Source organism: Lolium rigidum, chromosome 3 (assembly GCF_022539505.1).
Source record: "Lolium rigidum isolate FL_2022 chromosome 3, APGP_CSIRO_Lrig_0.1, whole genome shotgun sequence".
NCBI lineage: Eukaryota > Viridiplantae > Streptophyta > Magnoliopsida > Poales > Poaceae > Lolium > Lolium rigidum.
Genome location: NC_061510.1, coordinates 316,501,023 through 316,510,538, shown reverse-complemented (window position 1 = coordinate 316,510,538; position 9,516 = coordinate 316,501,023). Strand labels below are relative to the sequence as shown.

The 9,516-nt window shown below is 41.2% G+C and overlaps 2 long non-coding RNA genes across 6 annotated transcripts; one reads left to right on the top strand and one right to left on the bottom strand.

Moving 5' to 3' along the window:
* The first annotated feature begins 3,136 nt into the window (after positions 1 to 3,136).
* Positions 3,137 to 7,303, top strand: LOC124703756. 5 transcript variants are annotated; one of them, XR_007003241.1, is made up of 7 exons: positions 3,137 to 3,378; positions 3,542 to 3,766; positions 3,847 to 4,054; positions 4,170 to 4,351; positions 4,605 to 4,681; positions 4,861 to 5,397; positions 7,122 to 7,303. It is a non-coding gene; the product is annotated as an uncharacterized LOC124703756 (long non-coding RNA). The 5 variants fall into 5 exon arrangements; XR_007003242.1 differs by having other exon boundaries at positions 4,605 to 4,944; positions 5,310 to 5,397; XR_007003243.1 differs by having other exon boundaries at positions 3,542 to 3,746; positions 4,605 to 5,397.
* Positions 7,304 to 7,578: 275 nt separating this feature from the next.
* On the bottom strand, positions 7,579 to 8,010 carry LOC124702203. Its single transcript, XR_007002381.1, has 2 exons — positions 7,912 to 8,010; positions 7,579 to 7,801 (listed from the first exon to the last, which is right to left on the bottom strand). It is a non-coding gene; the product is annotated as an uncharacterized LOC124702203 (long non-coding RNA).
* Positions 8,011 to 9,516: the final 1,506 nt, after the last annotated feature.

Here is a 9,516-nt window from a genome sequence, read left to right as displayed (position 1 = left end):
GATCCGGCTTATAAAGGCGCACGGATCTAGGGTTTACATGGAGAGTCCTAGCCGGAATACAAGTTGCCTAACTACGGTACAATGTCTTGCCGTGTACGTCAAGGATCCGCCTTCCTCCAAGTACGTGCCTGGATCCGGATACTTCATGGGCCGTCACGGATCCGGCCTCCTTCGTAGGTCGGTAGAGATCCCTCCGGCTCCGTCGACTTCTCTCAGGTCTCAGGACTTCATCCTTCGGGATCTACAGCAAGCCGGGCCGCCCGATGGGCCACATGCCTCACCACCATCTATGGGCCACCCGGGCTTGCCGGATCTAGGCCATGCCGTTGATATACCCATAAAGTATACCCACAACAAACGGCCATCGCTAATTATTGTGTTTTTTTCCTCTCCCTCATGCCTCATGCTCTCAACAACACAATATTCACGAGCTGCAAGGATCTCTTTCTGCAATGCATCAAACACCTTGTGTGTGAAGACACCACTTGCATGCTTCTCTATTTTCCATGATGTTCGCAACTCAGGCATTGATTGCAGATTGACATTTTCTTCGATCAATTCATTGTGGCGTTGTTCCTCTAAGGCAGTTATAAACCTGAGCCAGAACTCGACTAATGCATACTTGTAACCAATGAAATGGCTAAAGAAACTATTCACACTCTCTGACCTATAGGTGGTTCTCAGAATTCCCGCCAAATGTATGTCCTTGTAGTATGCAGGCACCCATGAATCACGAATTGAATACCTTTCAGCAAACCAGGTGTTACCTTCCAAAGAGAAATCAGTAACAAGTGCAGACCATGCCTCCTCAAATTCTGTAGCAGTTTCAGACCCCCATACACATGAATTGAGACAGGCATAGAAATCATCATTATTCCTCAAAGAAGGTTCCACCTTTTCGGGAACTTTTCGCATAATGTGCCACATGCATAGACGGTGCGTAGTTGTTAGGAGAACTTTGTCAATAGCAATCTTCATGCTAGCAGCTTCATCCATTATTATGAGGCTAGGCTTCTTTCCCCCATTGCCTTCAAGAAGGTCTCAAACACCCATATATATGACTCTGCTTTTTCGTTGGAGATTAGTGCTGCACCAAGGAATATGGATTGCTTATGGTGGTTCACTCCAGTGAAAGGTGCAAAGATCATATTATACTGATTTGTCGTATAAGTTGAATCAAAAGAGATAACATCTCCAAAATGGGCATAGTTCTTCCTAGAAGTTGTATCAGCCTAAAATATATGCACTAATCGCCCTTGCTCATCCAGCATGTAATCAAAGAAGAATGCTGGGTTGGCTTCCTTCCTCCTTGCTAGATTGTCAATGCACAATCTGAGGTATTTATGGCGCTTTTCAAGTAACGGTGATAATTTTGAAAATCTCTCTTTGTGCAACAACTTTCTCAAACCCACCCTCGCCGACACGAAATAAACGGTATGCTGCAGATGTGCCAATGCTTGCTGTGTGGCATGTGAACAATGAACTCTTTCCACTTTCACTAACTTCTCTATTGGATCTCAGGAATTGTTGTTTGCTAGGTGAGGCTAACTCATGTGTATGGCCCTCAAAAAATGCTGTCACAATGTACTTATTGTCTTTCCATTTTAGAGTTATCATTGTCTGACAGTCACACCTAGTAATTTTTGTCTTGCGCTTACTCTTGATTTCCTCTTTCTCTGATTGCCATCCCCGCCTATTGCAATAGAATCGCTTCCACACTTGTTCATTTCCCACGGTTCTACTCTGCCCTTTCCGTACAGAAAAACCAACACTGTGGGCATATGACTTGTAGAAATGCTCAGCTTTAGCCAAATCTTTGAATTGCATGCCAATGGCTGGCTTTTTTGCCTCTTCACATTCCCGGGTCCAGGAGGTCACCTGAAAAAGTGATTATAATATCAGTAAGTTAGTAACCAGATGTATGTGAGAGGCAAAAAGATAGATGATCCAGATATACGCACACAAAAAGGGATGCTCCTGCTGCTCGCTGGTGTACTAAAGCCATCTGATATCGTAGAGCTCGCTACAACAACGGATTCGGCATCATCACACTCATTTGTTTCCATAGGGCATGATGACATCTCACTCTCCGCGGGATCCATGCGACCTGCCATTCATCGAAAAGCAACTAATTTAGCATGTATTACAAGAGCAAGAATATTCCTTTAGTGTACATTATTCTCACAAAAAAAATGTGTTTGCACAAAGTATGATGCTGGTTGTAGTACAGATAGGAGGTGGGAAACAAAAAAGTTGCCAGCATAATATTTCTATCTAACTAAAGCATAGTTAGAAGTCTATCTTATTCTGGATGCACAACAGAGAACTATATTACATACATCATCAAATTAACATAGAGTGTTTCAGAATATTAGTTAGAAGCAGGTTAATCGATGCATGTCAATTTCCATCATTACTCTATGGTAAAATTGATTTACATGCCGAAGTTTACCCATGGGGGAAAAAGCAAGTTTGTGATACATTCAAGTGGCTTCGAAAAATTATGCATGCTCAAGCATAAAATTTTCTTCTGGCTAGTAATGTATGGCGGAATTAATACAAGAAACCTTATACAGAGGAAAAACTATCATATTCCAAGCTACAATTGTGTATTATGTAACGAAAAAGTTACTGAAACTCTGCGGCATATGTTTTGGGACTGCGCATTTGCAGGAAACTGCTAGAACTATATTATACCAGATAAAGAAAGAGGCATTTCGTTCTTTGATGAAATGAGTCTGGCACGAAATCATCTCCGAAATCAAATTCAAATGGCAAGAAATAATTTGCAGAAAGTGTGAATAGAACATTCTACATATAGGAGGTGTGAAACAAAACAGTTTCCAACAGAAAATTTGTAGCTAAAAAATGTAATAGTTAGAAGTCTATTCTTTTTCTGAATCTACAACAAAAATCAGTAGTACAAGGGGACAAGGATAGAATAGGCATGTAATAGATATCTAGGGGGGTATCTACAAACTGCATGGTGGTGGAATAGGACACAAAGATCTGACCGTTTGTAGCGAATCCGACGGCACGGACGGAAATTTGCAGATTTGCAGGATGTAGTCCATTTTCAGGTGATACGTTCCCGTGAAACCCCATCCGCATCTCTCCCGTGTTGCCGCCGCCTCTCTTCCGCGCTCGTCTGCAGCAGACGCCACTGTTCTTTTCCTTGTTTCTTCCCCGCCTCCAGAAGCTACCTTGGCACCGGCAGGTCCACATTGACCTGGGCGAGACCTACAGGCTGGCGGGGACGAGTCGACGTAGGCGACTTCTGGGCTGACGGGATGCGACCATATGGTGGCGGTCGCAGCAGGCCGGCCGCAGCGCGTTGATCTAGACGACCTTAGAGGAGATCTGGGCAAAGATGGCAAGGTGAGAAAATAAAAGCCATTGGCTCACAGATTCTGAAATTTACCAAAAATAGATGTCCCGATTTCTCAGATTTGTAGATTGCAGTGTCTATATTTTTTTGTTTTCTTGGCATATATTTTAGACCTTGGATCTTCTCTGACCAGTTTTAGGAATTTGTCTCTAGGGTTCAGATGTGCAGCTAAGAGCCGCACAACAGTAGAGTGACATTGTCAAGGTAGCTAAACGTTGAGGCTCCTCCTCAGCTCCAGCCAAACAGATGCAATAATATCTGGTACCTGATCGTAGAAGTGTAGATTGACTGCGTTCTTATTTTTGTCGTGTGATCTCCATCTCTCCAGCTATGGAGCTAATTGAATAATGGGGAAAAGGTGATTTCAAACAGCACCCGGTATGAGAGTTTCATTGGGTCAGAGTGTATTTCACTATAACCTTGGATATGAGCTTATTTTCTGGATTTGTTCTTTGCAGTGACTTCACCTATGGTTTTCTAGAATGTGTTTTGAAAGGAGCAGAGGAAGCAATCTCACATGTCGCTGGCGAGACAACTGTTTCATCATCAGAATTGGGGTGGATCTACGCAAATCTGTAAGGCAACTATCCAAGGTGCATGGCTTACTCAATGAGGGAAATGTCTTCTATAGTGGAATGTACTAACTGGTGTGACAGTGTTCGATAGGTAACTAAATATTTGTACGAAATGGAAATTGACAACTTCAGTTTACTATTTGCATATGAAAATTATTTAATCACTCGTTTGTTGTTGATGCTGAATTTTCTCCTTAATATTTCAGGGGTATCTAGTAAAAAGGAACAATAGAATTGAGTTGATGGCAATGTTGGGAGTATTTGGAGCAGTTATAAAGTCAGTCAGTCCCATTGTTGGGCAAAGCCGATTGTCAAAAGATCGTTTTGCTAAGATGCTTGCTTGAATCTACCTACTTCCAAAAAAGGCTTTTTTTTTTCACTCTATACGGTATGTCTACAAACCAAATGAAGATTTCCTACTAAAATGATTCCCTTACATTTACTATTTGCATCACTATCCATCAATTTTGATTAGCATGTGCCAGTATGTTCCAAGTTTATTTGCATAACAAAGACAGGGATGTGTTTCTTTCAATTAATTTTGGATGGTTGTTTCATAATATAAATATCACCAATCTTTTTCTATTGGACTTAAAATTTACTGTAAGTTCTTATTCTGGAATATTTGCCTTCTCCTGCAGCAATTCCCTGACAATGAGTACGTCTTCTCTGATAATGATCTGCTACGTTCACTAACGTCGAGCTCATCAGGATACAAGTAAAGCTCACACTGTTTTACCATGAGCATACTGAGTTTCGTTGCACAATGGTCTAGAACTTAATTTTTCATATTATTCTTCACTCCAAACATATCTTGGAGGTCAGCTTAAGGCTAGACTATGTCAGCTCTTGTACTTTTGTTCCCGGTGAGTTTTGAGGTGGTGGGTATCCATGTAGGAATGTTTCTCCAATTTTGAGGTGCCTTTTTGTGCAATTCTGCAATGTGTGTCTTCTAATGAAAATGAACCGCTTCTTTAAAAGGTAACACTAAGATAGTTTTATTTTCAGAAATAGCATTTCGCTGTTATGGGCCAAATATTGAAAATTTGTAAATGACTAAATGGTCAGTATGAGGCGCGTCCCAGCAACGTTTTTATGCACTTTGTGCTGATCAATAGTACCTTGAAATATTCCCGAGTTGCCTTTTTTTCTCACTGGCCTCAACACTTGATACACCATTTAGTTAGTCATTGCATGGTTCTAGGCAGCTTCAGTTGTTCCTCTAGAAGAACTTTATCATATAAGATTTAGTTTTATCCTTCGATATTGATGTGCAATGTTTCTTAAGTATTCTTTGTATTATGACCTGATTTACAATATGCATCTGATTATGTACAATATTTCAGAGGTTTATCCTTTACAGAAGTGTTCAGGCAGATATTCTTATGCTCGACTGGACATCTGCTGGTGAATATCTGAACTTAGTTAGTTGAGGTATATGGCCTTAGAATTGCCACTTTTTTTTTATAGAGAATGTATGTGTTACTCATAAGCACTTATTGTGGAGTGTAAAACTAATAAACATGTTTATGTAGCACTGAAACCATACATATATGCTCCTTCTTGGACCAGGACAACTACTGATTGTTTTATAAGAGTACTATTTTTCGTATTTACTAAATTAACGATTGGCAAGATAGGATTTTGGATATTACATTGTTCTAATAATGCACATGTATTTATATGTGGGCGTGTGGCAGATAGTTGTGGTGGTTGTCCAGTGTTTGGCCATACATTTGCATTACTTGAGTCCATTGAGCCAAAAATAATAATGTACCCGGGCTTAAAGTGTAGTTGTTGGTCATACATTTATGGTACTGTCCACTGAGGCCTTTTGTTTCATTCTCATACTACAGTTGAAAACCTTTGGATGGCCTTTTGTTTCATTCTCAAACTTCAGTTGAAAATTTCCATTAGGTTATTTGGAGATAGCTCTTTGCTGGTCATCAATGTGAAACCAGTTTGTGATGTAATCGTGCTCATAGTAGTTCTTCATAATACAATTAGACTACAACATACCTACAGTCCACCGAACCCAAACCTTTGGGTGACTTTGTTTTCATTATTAAAACTCAGATTATTTTGTCCGTAGGTTGGTTGAAGATATACAGTCTGAAATCTTGTGAGATCTTTTATTATCTTATTAGAATCCCACAGTTGATGTTCTTATTGATGATTGTCAGGTTTTAAATTGCATCATTGACAACTGAAAATACTACTAGCCAAGCTCAAATTACCTTGTTCTAAATTGCACTAACTCAGAGTTAGTGCTAAAGTATGTTGAAAAGACTACTAGCCAATATATAATTACCTTGTTCAAATAACCTTGCAAAGTCAGAATTAGTGCTAAAGTATGTTCAAATTACCTTGCAATATCAAATGATTGTCAGCGTTAGTGCTAAAGGATGTTGAAAAGACTACTAGCCAAGCTCAAATTACCATGTTCTAACTGAAAAGGGTACATAAATTGTCAGGTTTTAAATTGCATCATTGACAACAGTGAACAAGGTAAATTATATATTGATGATTGTCAGGTTTGCAAAAAAGTTGGAGGGTGAATAGGTGATAAGAGTTACATTGTGGTCAATATGGTTGCTGAAATTGGATTGTAGAGACAAGCTCAAATTTTGTTCGGTAGTTTTTTTTTCATATTTCTAGACTGTAAATTTGCAATAGTAGCCTCTTCTGAGTGTGCTTATGCATCATGGCATTTGTCAGTATAAATTTTGATTATGCATCATAGCATTTGTTAGTATAAATTTTGATTATGCATCATAGTTTCTGATTGTCCCTGTGCTGCAGACTGAGCTTTTTAAAGTTTGTGCTGAACTAAAATTTAGAGAGAGATGAGACTACAAATGTATATATATAGTTCCCTTTTTTCAACATACTTTAGGACTAACTCTGACAATATATAATTACCTTGTTCACTGTTACAATCAATTAGAAGAAGCATCGATATTGCAACAATATAGCAGGCAAATCAGTATATCTCGTTTATTCCTTGTTTATCCGCATGCAGTTTCAGTGGTAGTTTGTTAACAGTTTTGACATCCAATATTCCTTGGTGAAAAATTAGAAGCCTACTGGCTAAATCAGTACCGATGCCCTGAATTCGTCTCGTCATGCTAAATCTGGCAATTCTTCAATTATTGCAGGTTAGCATTGGAGGTTTGGCTGACTTTGTTGGCTTTGTTGCCCTGAACTAAATTAAGTGCCGCTCGCCTCTAGCTACTTTGGCTGACTCGGCTGTTCTGGCTCCGGCATGGTGCTGCCGTAATATAATGTACTGAACAATTTACGACTCTTTGTCAGTATAAATGCTCAAGCTCTTCACAAAGTGTGCCTATTTTTTCCTGCCGTGTATTTTCTTTTTTGTTATTATTTTGAAGATATGTTGGAAAATGCTGCAAAATGTTTCTAATATGTTTCGGCTTCTTGTGCTCCATAATTGTACGTATATGTGCAAAAGATTATTTTTTCAGTTCTGTGTTCAAGCAAGCAAATCAAGGGTTGAAAATTCATCACCCAAGTGATACTATTAATCAATTGCTTTTCCACGTGCTAAGTTAAACATAAATATAACCTGAGAAGCTGATCGCAAGATAATTCATATGACCGGTAACCATTTGTCATTAGATGTTCGATTGGATCGCAAAGCACCAGTGAGGAGGTGCTCCATGGGGCGCCCCAACCACTAGTTAACAACAGTGTGCATTGGGGTTGCTGTGCCCCGTGGGCGACGGAGGAGCAACTCCCATATGTTCTCCGAGCCTGCGGGTGATCTTTCCATGCACCGCTGGATGACTCTGCCCGGATGGGTCTCCGCCCATATGAACTGCATGCACATGAGATGATAAATATAGCACCAAAGAGCTTGCATGAAGTTGGGAGTAGCTAGCTAGCTAGTTAGTGAAAGTTTTGGCAAATATGCTCTTAATTAATTACCTCGGATGGCCGCCGAGCATGGAAGGGAGCAGCACATGAATATGATAGCCAAGATAGCCACCGAGCGTGCAAGCGAGGAAGAAGAAGCGGATGATGATCTCTTCATGATATACTCTCCTGAATTTAACTCTTCTGGTGTGTGAAGTGTGCAAGACTTGCATGTGCAGATAACTGCGCTTGCCTTAGGATGATATATATAAACAGATATAGTCAAGTTCGGTGCTAGCAGAGAAGACCAGTCTTCGCGACGACTTCAATGGTAAAAGTTCGTTACACGTCGCTGTGCAAGATGTTGCACGCGCTCATGGTTTCACACTGAGGAGTTTTTTTTATATCTGTACCACATGATGGAAGCATAACTTTACACAGAACAAAAACGGGGTTTTTACTGGCGCGTTTGGTAGCCTAGGCGTCCTTTGGCTCGCATGTGCCTCCCAGTTTTTGGGCCGTTTGGTTTCCTAGACTCCTCCGTGTTGTCGCACCGCACGGTTCTTAAGGCACCTTCGGGATAGGTTCGGGAAAAACGCTCAGTTTGATAGTTTTTCCAAGGACAAACCCTAGGGAGAAGAAAACCGACAACACCGTTCGCGCGGGCGCTCCGCCTCGGCATGGCGGGGAAGGCGAAATCCGAGCGACGTTGCGCGGCAAAGGTAGGGGTAACCTCTCTCTTCGATTACCCTCACCATTAGCTCCCTCCCAAACTTTCCCTTTCCAAAAATTTTGCACCGGCGGCGGCTGCGGATACCCAGATCTGGCAGTGTGCATCTTCCTTCGGTCTCCGGCGCTAGAGTAGGGTCGTTGTTTCCAGCCGCAGCGGAGCCTGCGAACATCTGCGGCAGCTTTCGCCCGTGTCGATCGTCTGCCATGAAAGAGGTAAGGGGAAACTCCTCTGCTCTAAGATTCATGTTGGTAGAACTAGTTGAGTTCGGTAAGACCTTTCGTAATGCATAGATCTTGTTTTAGTAGACCGACCAACTCCACCTTGTGCATCACGCCGCGACACTCATCATTTGCATACAAGCCTGGATCCTGATGGTGCACAATAGAGCAGTTAGGCATGCTGTTTTTCCTCATGTCAGTTACGGTCCTATGTTACAACGAGATCAAGAGAGGATTGCCAACCTAAACCACATCTACAACTGCAACGATGAGAAGAGCCCCTTTCTATGCACTTGTGAAAACATTCAGGTCTAGAGGACTAATGGTTGATAGCATCCACACCTCTATCGAAGAACAAGTCGCAATGTTTCTTCATGTCGTGGGTCATAACTAGAGGTTCAGATTCATCCATCACATTCAGGCGATCCACGGAGACTATCTCTCGGTACTTCCAGCAGGTGTTGTACGTAATTGGGGAGCTCAGAGTTGACATGATCAAGCCATCATCATCGAACACACCACCCAAGATCAAGCACAACTATATGTGGTTCCCGTATTTCAGGGTGAGTAAATCATGTTCGTTCTACTTATCAGATGTGTGGTACTATCAGAAACATGACTGTGTGCTAATTTTTTGACAGGATTGCATTGGGGCTATTGATGGTACTCATGTGACTGCAAAGGTACCAAGATCAATGTCTGCATCATTCCGCGGGAGGAAGCACT